The 20,882-nt window shown below is 41.4% G+C and overlaps 1 protein-coding gene and 1 pseudogene across 2 annotated transcripts in view; one reads left to right on the plus strand and one right to left on the minus strand.

Annotated features, from left to right (window-relative positions):
* The window catches only part of FRMPD4 (FERM and PDZ domain containing 4), an 874,018-nt gene that overhangs the window by 392,292 nt on the left and 460,844 nt on the right, over positions 1-20,882 (minus strand). The window lies entirely within an intron of this gene.
* On the plus strand, positions 15,913-20,315 carry LOC101643210 (annotated as a pseudogene).

The following is a 20,882-nucleotide window of genomic DNA, read 5'->3' on the forward strand; positions in this document are numbered from 1 at the left end:
TGTGTGTGTGTGTGTAAGGGGGCAATCTATGCCAAACCTTCTCAGAAATGATGAGCTTTAGAAATAACGGTAACATCTCCTGATCTGTACAGCAGCGGTTCTCAACCTGTGGGTCGCGACCCCGTTGGAGGGTCGAACGACACTTTCACAGGGATCGCCTGATTTATAACAGTAGCAAAATGACAGTTATGAAGTAACAACGAAAATAATTTTATGGTTAGGGGTCACCACCACATGAGGAACTGTATTAAAGGATCGGGGCATTAGGAAGGTGGAGAGCCACTGCTCTTCAGGGTCTCCATACAGGACAACCAAGGCATAATGGTCATTAGAGGCAAATATATTCTCTCCAATGTTCTTTCTCATTTCTTGCCATCATATAATTTGGGGTTGTCTCAGAGTTATGCTGTACCCTATCTCACTGGTTTACTCAATAGATTTAAAAACACTCATTCGAAGAGACCTTTCCTCTGAGAGTCTTCTTACTCACCTCCAGTTTTCATTTCCTGTCTCTTGACCTATTTTAAACTTGTTGCAAAGTTCATCTGAAATGTCTAACCTGTTTCAGCATATAGTTCTTACCGGGGTTGTTTTAATCAAAAGCACTTTAAAAGTTTAATTAAAGAGGAGACAGTTCATCTTGACCTATTATTGTAGTTCGCAAACAACGTTCAATAAAGACAAGGTCACTATGATCAACGCAGAAGGGGCTTCTATAAATAATTATCACCTAGGACCTTGGTTCATCTTCCAGAATCTGCCAGAGACAACATGGCAGAGGTTTGGTCAAGAAAGAAAAATAAAACCATTTAAGAGAATCTAGAATTCAAGGATTGGGGGAAAATATTCTATTATATTATGAAAACCAAACACAGACATGATGTATAAAAGAAAGGGGAAATTAAATTACACAGAAGAAAGGCAAGACCACAAACAGCGATTCTCCTACCCTCCCATCCCATACCTGACAGCATCAACAGGGTCTTGTTATATGGTCTGTTTTCTCTGTGTTATGTTCCTGATGGGTTGGAAATTGTATAACCACTCTTCTAGACTTCTTAGTGCAGCGGTTCTCAACCTGTGGGTCATGACCCCCTTGGGGATCAAACGATCCTTTCACATGGGTTGGCGAATTCACAACCATAGCAAAACACAGTGATGAAGTAGCAACAAAAATAATTTTATGGTAGGGGTCACCACCACATGAGGAACTGTATTCAAGCGTCGTGGGATTAGGAACATTGAGAACCAGTCTTACCTTTATGACTGTATTTCACATGCTAACACCTGCAGCATACATTGCTCATTTTAGGCAGGGACTATTAACGACCAACTCTTAGAGAAAGAAATGTGTGCACAGGTCCTCAGAACTCCCCTTTGGCTCTGCCTCTCTGGTTGGATAGATTATTTTCCTGGTTCTTCTATTGACTTCCTTTGTACTTTTTAAGCAATACAGTTATATAGTTTAAGTCTCTTCCTTAACAACACCTGACTTTCTCTTTGTCACTCTGTGATGGATGTTATGCAACAAGCTATGCCACCAGCATTTCAATTACCAGCAGGGTCATCCATGGAGGTCAGATTTCGGCAGTTTCCAGGTTAAGACGGACTAGGAAGAAAGGCCTGGTGACCCCTGCTTCTAAAAAAACTAGCCAGTGAAAACCATATAGACCATAAGAGAGTGTTGTTGGATTGAGTGCTGAGATGCCTCATAGGTTGGAAGGAACTCAGTATCCACAGTAGCCCCAACAACATACTTGAGCACACCAACCATGATGACGATGACGGCACAGGATCAGGCAACATTTCATTTGTTGTGCATGAGGTTGCCAGATGTCCATGTCAATTTGGTGGCAACCAAGAACACCATTGCTTAACATATGCATTGCAGACAGTATCCTTTGTATCATCCCACCTATGAAACAAGAGGAAATCCACATCTTTAAACTTCTCTCCCACCCTCTCCTGCTGCAACACTTTCCCCAGTTATATAAGACCATTTGCATTATAAAGTACATAGACTAGCCAGGCATGAAACCTTTGCATCTTCTTCCCTAATTCAAATTTCCCACAGTTATGTAGATCTTTCTCTTAGATTGAAATGGAGATAATAACACATCCCAGCTTCGCTATGGAATCTCTGGCTGGAAACATCTCAAGATCAAGTCAGGTCACTAGAACCTGGGTTCCCAACCTTGGCTGGTTGTTGGAATCACCTGGGGATCTGGTGAAACTCCAGATCCCTCAGCTTCTCTCCCTAGAGATTCTAATTCATTAGGCTGCAAATGGAGCCCAGGGTTCTATAGTTTCACTGGATCCCCAGGTAATTCGAAAGATCAGCCAAGTTGGGGAAGCTAGGCTTGGGAAGAACTCGCAGATGCCATACTCACACATTCAAAATGTCTCTTGCTTTTATTCCAAAAAGACAATGAGGCCAAGTGTATGATTCCTGGCTTTTTCTATTGATTCCCTGTGGCATTGAAGATATGAGGTTGAAGCATCTCTGAGGGGTGCAAATGGGGAAGCCCTCACTACTATTCAGAAAGCACGAATATTGACTCCACTTAGAGGCCTTGGAAAGTCGGTCAGGGAATCTGTCTCCTGGGAAACCCTAGGGAGCAGTTCCACCCTGCACACATGGGGTCACCATGAATTGGGATGGAAAGCAGGAAACAACTACAAGAACACTTCTTGGGGCCTGACCTTAGCCATAGAGAGCTCTCAAAGCAGCTTACTGACCACCCTACCCTCCAACGCTCCTGTAGGTAGCTTACTTTGGATATGTTTTCCTCCCTGCCATTTTTGCTGCAAACAGGTCTCACACATCCCATGATTTGCAAGTGTTGGTGGTGATTTTTGAATATTCTCTACATTACTTCTTTCTCTTTGGTTAAGATTAGCTGAGGCATAGCTGGCTGCCTCTCACTGTCCTCCACCCAATCACTCTGAGAGCCAGTCAGGTCTTCTGCAAACACGGCATGCCTGCACAACTTCTCCTGGGACCCAATCTGCCCCCTGGGAAACACCATGCCCATTTTCCTCTCTCTCGGGGGGCTCCTCACTGGATCTTTCAGACTTGAATCCTCCCTTGATGGAGATCTCCCTTTTTACATCTTCTCTCAAGAGCACCCTCTGTTTCAGCTAAGTGCCACGGTTAGGAGCAAGTCTCCATTATACCTGGAAGTTTGGAAATTATTCGCTTGACAACCATTTATAACTTGTTCCCTGGCTTCATTAATCATGGCGCTTTCTTCTGTTTTTCATTATGTTTCTTGTTGTGCCCTGTTGCAGAGAGCAGAATGGGTCAGAATGCTTTGATTGTAACATTGTGGAGAAAAAGTCTCTACTCATCCATCAGGAAATCAGTTTGGCTTCACTAAAAGTAAGACCCAAGTGTGGTCTCTGAACTATTGAGTTTTAACTTCAGTTCAGTTCTTTTTTCTTTCTAAGATGCCTAGTCCTTAGGCAGCACTAATAGTTAAAGAGTTGGTTACTAACCCAAAAGTTGGCAGTTTAAGGACACCCAGAGCTGCCTTAGAATAAAGACCTGGTGATCTGCTTCCCAAAGAGCACAACTGTTGAAAATCCCAAAGAGTACACTTTTGTTCTGACACATACGAAGGGACCTAGAGTTGGAATCGCGTGAATGGCAACTACGTATTCTTTCTTGGATTTAGGACAGCATGACTCAATGGAGGTCTAGTCTTATTTGGGGAAGAACTTCCTTTGGGCTTTTGCTTATTATTAGAGAGAGAAATCCCAGGGCAAATGGCTTCAGTTCTCCAGCAAGGAGGTGAAGAGACACCACTTGGGTTATCCTCTCCATCTACCTTTGGGGATGGTTTGAAATGCCATGGAGCTCCTTTATAATGGATTCTTCCTCGCTTTCATTGAGAATCCTCAATTTCCAGCTCCCCTTGTCCTCCTGGGGACATGGCCTCTTGAGAAGCATCTCTTCTATGCTCCTCTCCTGATGGCCTAAGAAAGTTCAGAGACAGAGTCTGGAGAGTAGAGAATCCTGACCTTCTCAACCACCTCTGATCTAACCCAGAGTTTCATGAATACAAAACCTATGATTTCATTTGTATCCTTGGTGCATTGTTAACATAAGTGCTGCCCATACAATTGAAGGGCTTGCAACTATTTTTTAATAATGATCAAGAAATCATTTGTGTTTACTAGCCCTCATGAATTTAATCTAGCCTTGATATATTAAGAGTATTCTCTCTAGATAATTATTGTTTGCAAAATAGATTCTCTTGAAAAATAAAAGAGAATTCAAACTTCTATATGCTTGCCCAGAAATACTGCTTCAAATGAAAATTGATGGTATTAATTTAAATTACATAACCGTGCTTGGAAAATTTTACAATAACTATGAAATATCTGTACATTTATTACAATAGGGAAGAAATTCAAATAAATAGATAGCCGAAGAATAGTATAAGCACATTCCACTATAGTATTTTAAAATAACTTTTTTCCCTTTGATAAATATGTTAAGTAAATTGATATGACCTTAATTATAGGAATTATAGAGTAAAACATAATATGTTGGAATTCCTCTAAAGCGATTAGGAAGAGTAAGAATTTAAGCAACTACCATATACTATTTATTTATATTTTTATGATAAATAATTATCTAGAGATTCACATGTGTAATTCTGGTGTGAGAGTTTTATATGAATTTCAAAAGGTATTTTTTTAAAGTCTAGATTTCAAAAGATGATGACTCCTCCAGAGGTCTTATAACAATGGCCATGAGAAATTTAAGTATATATTAAAGACATCATTTTCAATGGAGAGAGACTATGTTCTAGAATCAAGCTCCAAATGTTCAGCCTGCATTCCTGCGCCCAAATCCACAGAAAGCAGCTTTTTCTCAATCAGATGATATGATTACAAAGAATGTTCCAAATTGGGCTACATCACTACATTATCCCAACTACCCAATTCGTTTCATGAAAAGAGTATTATACAACCACTTTGTGACAGTGCAAAAAAATTACTCCTGTTAATTACTTGTCCCAGAATATTGGATAATAAAATTCCACATCATTTCGTATCCTATTTTTAAAGACCAATTTTATGGGTGTTTAAGTTGGCATGAATTTAAAAGGAAGCTTTAAAAAAAAGATTTTAGATGCTACTATACACACACACGTGTATGTATTATCAACACCTTCATATTTTTATTTTGTATAGAGATAGTTTTTTTAAATCACAAATTTTAGTTTTTCAGGTAGAGCCTTTTATTGTTTCGCTTAGTGAGAAAACATCAAGGAATTGGTACCACCCCTCAACAAATAAAGGGACAATACAAGGAGACAAGTGGAGAATAAAACTGCCTACTGCTGTACGGTAAAACTGGGAGACACATTTCAAAATGTTTGTATAGGACATGAAGAATACCTGGAGATAACTAGAAAAGAAAGTTGGGAGTGAAAAAAATTACAAAGCAATCACATGCACGCATGCGTTCATGGGCATGTACACGCACCCCCCCTCCCCCCACACACACACATAAAAGCTATGTCCTGAGGCGTAGGCTGTCTGTGCCCTGCCTGCCTGTCAAGGGTGGCAGATGAATGCAGTGACAAAAGGAGCACATCATGTTTGGAGATGCAGAGGAAAAGGGACCACTGCAAGAAGACCATGGACAAGCCACTCGTGTGGCAGCGCAGAAGGTTCCATCTCCGGGGAAATGATCAGCTGGGCTAAAATTTGAACATCTTCCTTCCCTCTTCAGAAAGAGCGTATCAGTTTCTGGGTCACTATTAGGTCAGACGCCATTACCACACCATTTTCTATGATAAATTAAAGCTGAATCGAGTTTTAAATGTTAGAATCATGAAGCCATAATAGTCTGGAAGAGAACACATAAGAGAGAGAACATTCCTATAACGCCAGAGTGGGACATACAATCCACAAGCTAAAATGGAAATGAACTCACACACAAAAATAAACCACACACACACAGGAAGCTCTCAAAAGTTTATGAGAAAACTCCATTATCTTTTCATTCCATTTTCCCACCCGCTTTATCAAATTCTTTTGTATATTATCAACATGGCAAAAAACAAATATAACTGGGGAAAGTTGCAACTCACATCAGAAAATTAGGATAATCAGTTGAATATATATATATACACATGGTTCCAATAAATCACCAAAAAAGGGGCAATACTCATTGTAAAAATGGGCAACGACTATACAGAAAGAAACTCACTAGCTTAATGGAAGATGTTCACCATCACTCATAATAAGAAATATGTCAGCTGAAATTACCTTGAGATGTAATTTTTCACCTAATAGATTGGCAAGAATACAAAAATGGGCTTACAAACTTCATGTGGTAGATCTATGGCGAACAGGGACTCATAGCAGCCTGGTGGAAATGGGCATTGATACAATTTTATGAACGTATATTTGGCAGTGACTTTTCAAATTACAAATGCTCACGCTACTTAACTCAGCAATTTAACTTCTGGGAGCTGACTCTACAGATATCCCTGCAAAAGTGCAAAACAAATGTGTACAAGGTTATTCACAAAAGCCTTGTAAGAGCAAGGCCCTGGAAAAAATATATACCCAGGGTCGTCCAGAGAGATCGAGTTAAAGAAATGACTGCCCATCCATGCTGTGACTCTGCAAAACAATGAAGCTCCTCTTGGTGTTCTGCTTCGCAAAGCTATCTGAGATACTACATGGACGCGTGTGCACACAGGCAGGCACACACAATGGCTTTATTGAGATATATTTTACAGACCATAAAGTGTTAAGTATGATGAGTCTCAGGAAAATCGTAGATGTGCAGCCATCACCCCAATCCAGTTTTATAACACTCCCGTCTTCCCCAAACCTTCTCTCACACTGGTTAGCAGCCAATCTTCTCACAGAGCCTAGTCTCAAGCAACCACTGATCAGCTTGTTTCAATTGGTTCACATTGTGTTAAAAATGCCTTTAAGTATAGGGGGTTGATGTGTGTCACAAGCAATAATCCAGGCCAAATTTACAGAAATGGAAATCTCAGGCAAAGAAGTCCTATAGTCAGCTCAAGATTTCAACTTGAATGGGTGGGAGTGCTTGAACTCCAACCCAGGACTCTCTCAAAGCCCATTTGGTTTTCAGCCTCCTCCAGATTCAGTAACTCCTGCTCTGTCCATTACATGATAGCTTTCAATGCACACCAATCTGTCATTTCCACAACAGACCACATACCAGCTTGCTGACTGTTTTTTCTACAACTGACTTCATAACTACAAGTAGATCATCTTTACTAGTCATTTTTATTAAGCATCTATTTTTATAATGTACAATTTTTGTAAGTATTTTAAAAATTGACATGGAAAATTTATTTGAAAACTAAAATTGTATTACAAGGTCTAAGAAAATGCCGCCTTTCCTTTTTGCTGGTTCATGAAATAGCTTAATTAATGCCACCACCACCACCACCCCCCGCCCTCACTGGCAACCCCAAATCCATGGCCATGGGGCCCATTGGGACTCAGAGCAACCCTATATAGAGTTTCTGAAACTATAAATCTTCATGAGAACAGACAGCCTCCTCTTTCTCCCAAGGAGTGGCTGGTGGGTTTGAATCACCAACATTGCAATTAGCAGCCCAATGGCAAAACCACAGTGCCACCAGGAATCCTCAGCTTAACAAAAAGGTTTTATACATTCTGAGAAAAATTTTATATTCTTGGGCTCATTGTCAATTGCCTTGGCCTTTAGCACACCACATATTTGGGTGTGTGAAAGAGCTAAAGAAATCTTTAATGTTTTATAACATGTGAGTAGGTTTAATGTTCAATACAGTGGACAATTCATGGGATTTCACTGACTTGGCCAAGTTTTGCTGCCAACCTGTGGTCTCCCAATATGCCACAAATGTCTCCATATCAGAAAATGTAGGCCCTATCCACCGGGAAGCTGGAAGGAGCCAATAAAAACCAGGGACTTAAGCATTGCAGAGATCCCCTAGTTCTTCCAAACATTCACCACTACTAGCCCCAATCTGCAGTTCAGGATTCTATGACCACTAATGGACTTGGATCATTGAGAACGTTACTTGCCTTTTCTTTTCTATATATGAAAAAGAACTTTATGTTAAGGAGTAATTTTAAATCCAAAAGGCATCCCAGTGAGGTCCAACTCAAGTCCGTGGATCTGATGTTAGCTGAAGCCCTCGTCAGACTCACATAGCTGCAGGTTGATGTCACAGAAAGATGAGGCGGGGAAACAGGGAGGGCTTTTCTTAATTTGATGCCCAACAGGGTAGAGATGCACGCATCAACTGGAATGGAAGGACCTTCTTTCTTGGTACTAAATTAGCTCTGAAGTAAAAGCTCAAATAAATCTATAAGCAGGCCACAAGCTCCCATCACCTCCCTCATGCTCTCAAGTTAAAGGGAGCAAGGGACCTTGTGCCTTCCCACAACCCAGCTCCCCATCCATCCATCCATCCATCCATCCATCCATCCATCCATCCATCCAACAAGCATCCATCCCTCTAACCATCCTGCCCTTACTCCATCATTCATTCAGAAATTGTTATGTTCATTTTATAAAAGAAATTAATGTGACAGACTGGCATTATTGAACGAACCCACTTCTTCATGATCTTTAGTGCACGAGGATGAGTGGAGACAGATTTGAACCAGGTTTAACCTAACTCTCAACAGCAACAAGAGCAACTTCAAAAGGCCTTTTGATTACTACTGGTTCCCTGTTTGGGATGTGATGAACGTCCCTTGGGAGCATGGAACAAAGGAGGATTTCAGAGTTTGATCCCCCTCTCAACTCTAGTTGATCTGGGGAAGCCTACATATCCCTGGCTCTAGTTAGTTTAGCACTTGCCACCTACGGAAGCCTGCATAAAAACATTTACAAGTCAGGGACCAAACTCCAAAGGATGTCAGTGCAATCGCTTTGCAAAGGTCAGTGAAATCTCCCTCAAGTCCCAGATGATAAATGCTCTTCAGTAATGAATCTGCTGTATCCAAAATATTGAATACGGCTCAGTTCCATTGGAATCATTAACATTAAAAATTCAATATTTGCATGGCAGGGCCAACACATTAAAATCTGTCCACCCCATCAACTAAGGATGGTGAATAATAGTCCCCTTTGACCAGGATGGTAATGAATGAGTTTTTGCACATGCGAAAAACTGAGAACAGGGAAGTGTGACAGCAAAGGCTAAAGCAATGGGGGAATGTGTGCTGGCTGGAAGAGAAACAATGTAAGGAGAAGAGGAGACATTTGAGCAGCTACTGACACTAGTGGGGTTTGGGGAATTTGAGGCTGTTTCAATGCGGATTTGAGGGGAGTTTTGCACATTGCATGTACACAAAAATGTCCTCAAGACCTTCAGAAAAGACCTACATTGTGTGTGCAAGGCCTCTTGAGGTTGTGTTTGTGCTGCTTTTGAATGGCACAGCCTGCTGAGGTGAGCCTCGGGGCTGCAGCTGATAGCCTAGTTACAAGCGGGTGATGTGTGCTCCTGCTAAGGGACAGCAGACTGAAAACAGACACGAACAGCAGTCAGGTCCATACTCAGTGTCCAACTTTTCTATTTGGGGCAATTGCTCTAGCCAACAAATTATACTGCCAATGTCCACAAGGAATTCAAGGAATTCATAAAATACCCCAAACAAACAAACAAAAACAACCTCATATTTTTTCTGCCAACATCTGAGGTCCAAATGGAAAGAATATCCTGAACTCGAAAGGGACTGGGAGAATGACTGGAAAGTATGCTTTTCGGGTTTGTCCGTGGATTGAGGAAGTGCGGGGCTCCTGGGGAAGTAGTGGTCTTGGAAGAAATCACAAGTGCAGAGACCAATAAAGAAGCCCCATTAGGGCTCCCGCCTGGCACTGTGTGATGAATGATGGGAAGGTAAAAAAAAAAAAAAGCTAATGCGAGAGCAGAGGGCAGTGACAGCTTCACATATCAAAAAGGGATATTAACTCAGGAACGAAGGCTCCAGAAAAATACAATCAGCTCCTAGTAAGCTCATTCCTAACCTTGACCGGTTGTCAGGAGTCCTGTCTCAGCCCTCCCCTCTTTGGTCCTCTGCCTCCCTAGACCTCTCCGAGTAGGGACATCAAGCCTCGTCTCCCTGGAGGTGACTTTAGAAGGCGTTTACAGCCCTGGCCTCTTTCCTGAGCTCCAGACCCAGTTTTCCAGTTGACCTGCTGGGTGCAACCAGATGGATGGATGGCCTGTCAACAATGTAGAACTCATTCGCCCTGATTCCACGGCCATTGTGAATGAGGAAACCAAACCACAGAGGGGAAACTCACCACCCCAAGGTCACACAGCCATCAAGATTAGTGCTGCCCCTGTTGACCATGATGGGGGGGACAGTGACAGAAATCTAACCCAGCGCTCCTACTTCCAAAGCCCTTTCCCTCTCTCATGAATGGCTCCTACCTCCCATTCCTTTTCACTGCTACCACCCTGCTGTCAACTTGGAGTGCCTCTTATTGGAAATGTGACAATTACCCCAACTGGCCCCTCCTCCCCAATCACTTGTCTTTCCCCGTCCCCCGGCCCCCTCAACCCCATCCCCACTTCTTTCTTTCTTCATCAGTCTTCACGTATGGGTTCTGAGCTCTGATCCATTTCCACATAATACAACAGTGGAGTGATTAAATCATGGCCTCTAGAACCAGAGGTCCTTAATCCCAACCCCGGCTCTACCTCTTGTAGGTATGTGATGCTGGGCCAGATCATTTGCCTGTATCCTTAATTATATAATGGGAATAGTTGTAAGGACATATGACTACATAATAAGAAACAAATGAATAATATACATAAATACCATGTGCAAATGAGTGAGTGCCGTAGAAAGCACCACTATATACCTGGTGAGTTTTGGGGCACAGTTTGGCTTTGGTGGACACCTGTACCCTCACCAACTCTGTGGTTGGATCATTTCACATTCCAAATATTCCTACCCGGTGGACCACTGGCTGTTCCAGCGTCTCTTTGTTCTTTCCTGCAGCTGTTAGTGTCCCACGATTTCCTCTACTTGAGATGCACTTTCCAGCTCCTGCTTCCGGGACCCAGGTGGCAAGTGAGAGATCATCATGCATCACCAAACGCTATTGTTGTTGTCAGATTGCTGTCCACTTGATTCTGACCCATGGCATGCAGAGTACATCTGCTCCCCAGGGTTTTCAGGGCTGTGACCTTTCAGAAACAGATTACCAGGCCGGTCTTCTGAAGTGCTTCTTGGTGACCTTGAACCACCAACTTTTCAGCTAGAAGCCAAGCCCTTAACCATATGTGCTACTCAAAGACTCCTCATCCCAGTTCGGGTTCAAATGTCCTGTTCTTTCACCAATAGTTGTGTGACTTTAGGCAAATCACTCAAACTCCCTATGCCTCTGTTTCTTACTCTAATGTCAAATGGGGTTAAAACAGTATCTACTTCATAGTTCCTTGACTCCCAACAAGACAATACATCAATTGAACTTTGAACAGTGCCTTTCATGAGAAGCAAAGACTAGTAACTGTTTATAATTAAGTATGCCCCTTGGCTTTCGTATCTGTCTCCCTCTTTAAAAGCATGGGACTATTGAAGCCAAAAGCTATTTTGTTCCCGGTACATTGCCTTATATGAAGTATGCCCTACTTAAAGTATGCCCTACTGAAAAGTAAATCTTTGTAGAATAAACAAATATTAGTCCACCTCCCTGCCTTAATAGGTTACCAGTCGATTCTGCCTCAAAGAGATCCTATAGGACAGAACAAAACTGCCCCTATGGGTTTCTGAGACTGGGCCTCTATAGGAGCAAAAAGTCTCATATTTCTCTCTGAGTAGCAGGGGGTTTGAATTGCTGGCCTGGAAGTAAGCAGACCAATTCATAAGCCAATGTGCCCCCAAAGCTCCTCCTGATTTGGTAGGTACTTTACTCCAAGATCGCTGGTGTTGTAGTGAGTTATGCATTGGGGCTGCTAATCATAAGCTCAGCAGTTCAAAACTGCTAGCGACTCCGTGGGGAAAAAGAAGAGGCAGTAAGTTTGAGTTTGGTTTTACTTTACTCATTGCCATTGAGTTGATTCCAACTCATAGTGCCCCTGTGGGACAGGGCACAACTGCCCTGTGGATTTGTGAGATGAACGCTTTACGGGAAAAGAAAGGCTGGTCTTTCTCTTGTGGAGCTTGTGTTTTTTAACTACTGACTTTGTGGTTAGCAGCCCACTAAGTAACTCACTATGGCACCATGGCTCACGTTCCTTAGTAGGTAGAGATTTGTAAAGGTGTAGCACTATTTCATAAATGCTAACAGCTAATCCTTTGAATACCAATTTCTAAAAGGTGCAGATTTGGCAAAATCCAAAGGCAAAAATCAATATTTTTGTAATGAATCGTTTTCCTACTAATTAGCCTCCTCCAGCCACATATGAGAAGGGCAGTAAGCAATTCCACATGAACTTCTAGTTCTGATTAATTGAGGTGCTTGGGGATGTTTTGAATTTTAATTATGAGTCATTAACATATCATAAAAGGGAGAATTTAAAAAAAGAAAGTTCCTTGAATCAATGACTATGCTAGAAGCTGTGAGACAGTACAGAATGGAGAAGAGATAAAAGAGTCAATCAGCAAAATCAAATGCAGTAGAGCGTGAAGAGCTTCAATTTTAAAATTAGAATGAGCTGAGTTCAAATTCAGAACGTTACCACTTGATGGCTGTGTGATTATTTCATGCCATTCAACTGCTCTGTGCTTCAGTGTACCTCGTGGTAAATGAAGTCACTAATGTGTGTCTAATACGACCACAGAGTACCTAACAGATAACAAGCGCAATGACAGCAATAATAACGGTTCAGAGAAATAAATTTGGCCTTATTTTAAGTGTGAGTAATCAAGATGTAAAAGTCCCCATGAAATTAGAGAAGCATCACAGTTCAGGTGCTAATAGAATCAGCAACTCAGCCATAAAGAAACAAGATAAATGATTCAGAAACGGGAAAAATTCATTATGCCTTCCTCCTTTGCATCATTACTTTCTGATCAATGTTTCAGATTCATTTCCTAAAATGATGTACCTCTGTGATAGTATTTCATGCCTTGAAGATACAGGAGAACACGTGGAAGATATTCTGTTTGCGTGTAAAATGTGTCACTGTAAATAACGCATGCGCACATATAAAGTGCACAGCATGCATAAAACACTGCTGCATAAGGGGGTGTGCTGTTAGGAAAGCCTGTGTAGCATACATTATTTGTGTGGAAAATATGCTGTTGCTGTTTTTAGGTGTCCTCCAGTCAGGTCCAACTCACAGAGACTCTATGTACAACAAAATGCACCATCCTCACAATTGTTGTTATGTTTGAGTTCATTGCTTCAATCACTGTGTCAATCCATATTACTAAGGGTTTCTCACTCTTCGGCTAACCTTTTACCTTAGCAAGCATGCTGTACTTTTCTGGGGTCTGGTCTCTTTTGATAACATATCCAATATACGTGAGATGAAGCCTCGCCATCTTCGATTCCAAGGAATACGCTAGTTGTATTTCTTTTAAGACAGATTTGTTTGTTCTTCTGGCAGTCCATGGTATTTTTAATATTCTGTGACAACCCCATGATTCAAATGCAGGGATTCTTCTAAGGGCTTGCTTGTTCAATGGCCAGTTGTCACCAGCATACGAGGCAAATAAAAAGACTATGACTTGGCTCAGGTGCACCTTAGTCCTCAAAATGACGTTTTTGCTCTTTAACAACAGATTTGTCTTGGAATGTTCTTGGAATCTTCCAGATGTTCTTGGAATTCTTGATTGGTGCTTCTATGAGCATTAATTGTGGATTCAAGTAAAACGTAACGATTGATAAACCGGAATCTATTCTCCATTTATCACTGTTGTTTATTATTCTAGTTGTGAGGATTTGTGTTTTCTTTACAATGAGATTAAGCCATATGTTAAGGCTTTGATCTTTCACCTTCACCAACAAATGCCTCAAGTCTGCCTTGCTTTCAGCAAGCAAGGTCCTGTCACCTGTAGATCTCAGATTGTTGATCAGGCTCCCTCCAATCCAAGTTCCTATAGTCCATTTAGTCCAGCTTCTTCAGTTATTTGCTCAGCATACAGATGGAATAACTGTGGGGAAAGGATAGAACCCTGAAGCACACTTTTCCTAATTTGCACCACCAGGCAGTATTCCCCTTGTTTCATTTGAATGACTGCTCCTTGGTCTGTGAACAGGTTCCTGCTAACACTATGAATCATTCAGGAATTCACACCTCTCTCATTGTTATCCAGAGTTTGCTAATTGAATACCTTTGAAAAGTCAATAAGACACAAGTAAACATCTTTCTGGTACTCTTTGCTTTCAGCCAAGACCAGTCTGACATCCCCAATCCTTAATATTACAACTTGAGGCTTGAATTTTTCTTCAGTTCTTTCAGTGGGAAAAATACTTAGCCTATTCTGTTTTGGTATTCTAACTCTAGGTCTTGCCAGTTTCATTATAACTCGTTACTTTGTCTTTTCCAGCTTCCTTTTGAAATCTCTTGTTCAGCTCTATTCATCTCTTCCACTCACTTTAATTGCTCTGTCTTAAGAGCAAGTTTCAGTCTCTTCTGACATCTATTTTGGTCTTTTCTTTCCTGTCTTTATAATGACCTCTTGCTTACCTCAAGTATGATATTGTTGTTATCATCTCTAAACGTGTTAGGTTTTCTGTTATAAGTGTCAATGCATCAAGTCTTTTTTGTGATGGTTTCTAAATTTAGATGGATTATATTCGAGGACTTGGCTCTTATGGACTTGCTTTAGTTTTTTTCACCTTCAATTTGAACTTGCATATGAACAAAGGATGGTCTGTTTCACAGTTGGCCTCTGGCCTTGTTTTTGCTGATGTTGAAAAAACATATTTACAGTGAAGAAATCATTGTTCTTATAAAATTCTATCATGTGATCTCCAACTTCACTTCAATTGCCAAGACCATATTACTTTCCAAATACCGTTTCTTTCTCTGTGTTTCCAAACTTTGTGTTCCAATCACTAGAAATTATCAATGTATCTTGATTGCATGTTTGATCAATTTCAGACAGAATAAATTGGTAGAGTTCATCAGTATCTTCCTCACTAGCTTTAGTGATTGGTGCATATATTTAAAGATTTGTTGTATTTACTAGACTTCCTTGTAGTTGTATAGATATTAACCTATCACAGACAATATTGTAATGCAAGACAGATTTTTAAATGTTCTTTTTAATGATGCCATACCATTCCTTTTGAATGTATTCTCCCTACCATAGTAGACAACATGATTGTACAACTCAAAATAACCAATGCTAGTCTATTTCAGCTCACTAATGCCCAGAATATCATTCTTTTCATTTTTTGATGACTTTCAATTTTCCTAGATTCATACTTTATACATTCACCACTATTCCATTAATAGATGTTTGAAATTGTTTCTTCTCATTTTGAGTCATTCCATGTTGGAAAATAAAGGGGCCAGGAGCTTGCTTCGTTCATGTCATTAAGGTTGTCTCGAGTTTGAAGAGGCAGTTCTATTTTGAGGCAATTCTGTGGGGCTCATCTTCTGGCACTGCCTCAGATGACGGTCTGCTGCTATTTAGGAAGGTTTTATTGGTCAGTGGCCCAATAACTCAGGAGTGGACAGCCCATTCCTTTTTCTTAGTCAGTTCTCAGTATGGAAGCTCCTGCTGAAACCAGTTCACTAGGGTGTATCCTGCTGGTGTTTGACGAAACAGTGGCATAGCTTCCAGCATCACAGCAACATGCAAGCTACCACAGTATGACAAACTGACAAGACGAGTTATGGACAAACGTGAGGTTACATCTATATTAAGAACAGTCTGGCAAAAAAGCCCTTTTGCTGGCATTGATTGTGGAAGAGATAACAGAAGTGTGGTGTGAGAATGGGGAAGCAAAAGAAAAGAAGGAAATATGCTACCACGAAGCTATCAGAGGCTTAAATAAAAAGACAGACTAAAACCTAAAAAGAAAGAAAAGATCCCAGCGCACTCAAAGAAAAAGAAGTCCTCCAACACCACTCCTGCTTGTTCTTCCAATATAACACACCACTGTGCCTACCTTATCACTTCCTGGTGGATACCAACTTTTCCATCAAAGCTTAATTAGACCTAGTGCTGTCAATGATGGACTGTTTGTATGCCAAGTGTATCCCTTGCATAGCTGACTGTGTCATGGATGAAACTGAGAAATTAGGGCAGAAGTATCGAGTGGCTCTAAAGATCACTAAGGATCTACAGTTCGATGAGCATGCACACATAAAGGAACCTATGCAGGTGGCTGCTGAGTCCGGAGAGGAACTCGGCACGTAAGACATTGAGTGGATATCAGATGATTATGGAGCTCTGGGGTTTTGATTCTAACAAGATAATGTTCCTCTACCTTCCTTCAATGGACACTCTGTTTCCTGTGCATTAGGGGCTTAACGGATGATTAAGTACACTTAGGTTTTTAACTGTTTCAAAAATATTTTGTCGCAGTTTACAAAATGTTGCATTTGAAGAAATCAGATACTCAGATGATTGCACACACACACACACACACACACACACACAGAATAGTCCTAGTCACAGGACTGAGGTTTTTTAGAACTTGAAATACTGTGCCCTCAAGCCCAGGTATTTTACTGGTAAAGAAAGTGACTTGCAAAAGCAAAGAACAACAAAGTAAAAGTAAATTAAGGGCTAAAGGCCTTAAGATTACAAATAGAGTAAAATTTACCATGTTCTTGAGCTGCAAAGTTAGACAGTTAAAGAGATTCCTGATCCTCAATCTATCATGCTGACAACAGAAAGAAACTGTTGGTGAACGTGTTTTGCATGCCACTTAGTGTCAGCGCAGGAATGGGGTGAAAACAACTAAAGAAACAGCTCATTGGTTCCTAGATATGGAGCAATTGACGTCAATATTGATGTCAAAATCAGAATCCTTCAATGCATAAAATAAAGTGAAATAAATGGTCTTAAACTTCACATGACTAAAAATAAAAACAAAGGATAGACTGCGAACAAGTCTGTGGAGACACATTATGAAGACCTGGCTGTAGTCAAAGGGAGACCCAGAGGTGCAACGATTCCAGCACGTCATCACTCATTGAAAGCTCAGGGACTAGAGGCCATGTTAGGAAGGTGCGGCAGTCAGCTCCCATAAGCTTGAAACCCAAATCAAACCTGCTGTCATCCAGTTGATGCCAATTCTCAGCAACCTCGGAGGGCAAAACAGAACTAGACTACTCCACAGGGTTTCTGAGGCTGTAATTCTTCACAGAAGCCAACCACCACTCTCCCCACAACACACACACAGGAACAACCAGTGGGGTTAAACTCACAACTTTTCCATGAGCAGCTGAGTTCTTAACCCACTGGGCCACCTGGGTTCACTTTTCTGTAAAGATTACAGAAAGGGGGAAATCCTATGGAGCAGTTCTATGCTGGCATATTCAGGGTCACTCTGAGCAAGAATTGACTTGAAGGTAAGGGTGTTTTGGTTGTTTTGTTTTGATTTTGATTTTGTTGGGGGTGGGGGGAGGCTGGCCATTTTAAGGCAGAGGACACAGACCATTTAATCCAGAGATGGATTGTGGCATGTGTCTGTCTCAGGGAAAATCCCAAAATGTTCTAGAGAAGTCTTAAATGGAAATATTCTTTCATAACCTAAAGAACAAAATGCCCACTTGCCCTGTCAGCCAGCTAATCTGTTGCCTCCCCCAAAGTTCACTAACATTCACTGTTTCCAGATACATACTTTCTTCTCTTCTCTGTCATATGAATCCACATACAGCCTTCATTCAAGCCCTTAGACCGTTCCCTCATAAGTAATGTAAGGACAACCAATTAGCTATCACTGAAAAAATACCAGGCATGTATTAACATCTTAGAGTCACTTTCATAGAAAAAAAAAGAGACATTTATAAGATGGTTGATCAACTTTATGAGATGATCAATATTCTATTAGTGTAACACAGTTATCCTTGTCAGTCTAATGGCAGAGCCTCTCCATGGACTTCAACCTCCAGTCTTGCATTTAGCAGATGAGCCTGTTAAACTTTTTCACCACCTAAGGACTCCAAGTGGCACACAGTAGGTGCTTAACCAAACTTACAATGGATAAAAGTTTTCTGGATGGATGGATTGTGTGGGTAAGGTATTTTTTCCCCTTCAGTTTAAAAGTCCGAGGCAAATTCATACAGATATATTGTGATAACACATTTTAAAGCTGCTTCCAGCTTCCTTCCCCATGATATTATGCACCGCTCAGGACACACGCCTCTGACTGGACACACTTCTGTACATGAGCACATATACTCAGGTCGCATTTTATCTGGATTTCCCCCTTTCTGGCTCTAAGTCAAATCAAATCAATTGCATGCTGAGTAATATTCTTTGCAAAGGCTTTTTTATTAAGAAGATGAATCCTGAAATCAGAAATGATCAGTAGAGCAAAACAATCAAGGAAAGAACGATTTTCACAAACCTTCTTGTCTCATTTCTTCAAAGTTCATTCTGGAAAGTTAGAGTTGCCCACGGGACCCTGTCTGTATGGAAGGGTGCCGATCATTGTTATGGTTCATCTGCCAAACTCAGCTCACAGGGGACTTGATCACTAAAAACCTATGAATAAGGTCCAAAGCCCCTGACCATTGATCCACCTTACACAATCAAGAGATTTCATCACTTTGTTACCTCAAGCCCACACGTCAAACAATTTTGAGAAATTTGACATTGAAAATTGTGTACAACCTACCTCTAGAGTATATGAGAATTGCTGGCAAATATGAGCTGTAATTTTCCTAGCTGGCTTCATATGATTTCTCTCTCAAGCCTCACTTAACAATTCTAAATATTCCAGTATTCTTGAACAATGCCAGAAATGATCCTTTTTATCTCACATCCGCAATTAAAATTATTGAGCTAATAAATAAACAGAATAGAATAGTCTCATGAGTCCTTGATGCCAGAAAGATCACCTTTAATTTTAGCATTCATCATGAGGCAAGAACTGTACACTGCCTGGATCATTTGAGGTTATTCACGTTTGAATCGCTATAATTACTTCCTTGTTGGTCAATATATCTCCAGGTTTTCAGCCCTTGGAATCTGTTCAGTTATCTTAACTTCAGAAAACTCAGCCTTCTCTCCCTTACCCACTAGCTAGCCTATTTACACAAGCGAAAGCATGTCATCCCTGCTCTCCCTCTGCTCCCATCAATCCCACTAACCCCCTGACAGCCTCCTTACTGTTAGCCCATAGTCCAAGCCTCCGAGCATGCCAAATTATTTCTTTTCTTGGTTCACTCCACTGATATTTTCCATCAAAAGCTGAGTCGTCATGCATACAGCGTGCCTTCATAAATCCCCCTCTCCTATCCCTGCAGCAGTGGAGAAAATGCTTGGCTTTGAAGATGGACATTTTCCCTATACCAGCTGTGTGACCTTTCAGGCCCAGCATGGGATTAGTTTGTTCAGCTAAATCCAAAACAGAGTTAATATTGAAAAGGCCCTAAGAGATGCTATGTGGAGAGATCCTGTTGGCCTGGGTAAGAAATTACCGCTTTCTCTATGCAATCAGTAATGCTAATTCATGGGGCTCAACTGAGAAGTCATCTTGTCCCATGCACCACCCTACATCCCAAGACAAGAAAAAAACTCATTGGCGCCTACCTGCTCATCAACCCTAGAAGGGGTTGCTGAAGCCACACTTCAGCTCTCAGAATCCCCTCCCTCCTCCTCCTGGAGCAGTGACCCAGGAACACCAGATGGAGCTTCGGCAAGGCTTTTGCTAAAACTGACCCTCAGTCTCCACAAACAGTTATGCCAGGATACAAACAATGTATAGACCTTTAAGGATTGTCTCCGTGGCCATAGGCAGTGAACCTAGACAGACCTCAGAGGGTGCCTCTAGACTTGGCACCTCCTCAGGGCTACCTTCAAAACAACAACAACACAACCAAACTAGTTGCCATCATGTTAAGTCAGACTCATGGAAAGGTCATACGTGACAGCACCAGACTTTGCTCTGCAGGATTTTTCAGAAGTAGATCACCAAGGCTTTCTCTTCTGGCACCCTTGGGATAGATTTGAACGAGCCGCCTTTCAAAGCACATTTGTTACTGTCTGCCTCACCCAAGTAAGCTCAGATAGTCGTGGACAATGAGGACCTTATGAAACTTTTCTACCCTTATTCAACTTATTGTTGTGCCATCAAGTCCATTTCTACTCATGGGGACCTCAAATAACACAGGTGAACTGCCCCATCAAGTTTCTAGGTTGTAGCCTCTATAGAAGCAGATCTTCATTTTTTTTCCCCCTTGGAGCTGCTGGGTAGGTTCAAACCACCAACCTTTGGGTTTTCAGTCAGGCACTTAAGCATTATACCACCAGAGCTTCTTTCCAAAAACCAAACCAAACGCACTGCCATCGAGTTGCTGCCGACTCATAGCGACCCTATAGGACAGGGTAGAACTGCTGCTGTGTGTTTCTGAGACTGCCACTCTTTAGGAGAGTAGAAAACCCCATCTTTCTCTCCTAGAGATGCTGGTGGTTTCAAACTGCTGACCATGCCAATCGCAACCCAAGTAACCACTACACCACCCAGGCTCCGAGGCTTCTTTAGAGGGACCTAAATCAAGATGTACAGAAAGAAGGTCCCTATTGCATAATCTTCAAATTTAAGTGATTGTCTCCACAACTCGGATTCAAATTAAAATGTCCACTCCATGTTTTTCCCCTTTTAATGTCAAAAAAATCATCTGGGAGGTGAGCAAGTTAACTCAAAAAAAGAAGGTCAGACAGTCTGAGAGAAACGCTGGTACAGTTAGAACCCTGACCAGGCCCGAGTCCAGCCACCAAGGAGAGAT

The sequence above is a fragment of the Echinops telfairi genome, unplaced genomic scaffold (genome assembly GCF_000313985.2).
Source record: "Echinops telfairi isolate 266 unplaced genomic scaffold, ASM31398v2 ScPeMD7_53;HRSCAF=182, whole genome shotgun sequence".
In the NCBI taxonomy this organism is placed as follows: Eukaryota; Metazoa; Chordata; class Mammalia; order Afrosoricida; family Tenrecidae; genus Echinops; species Echinops telfairi.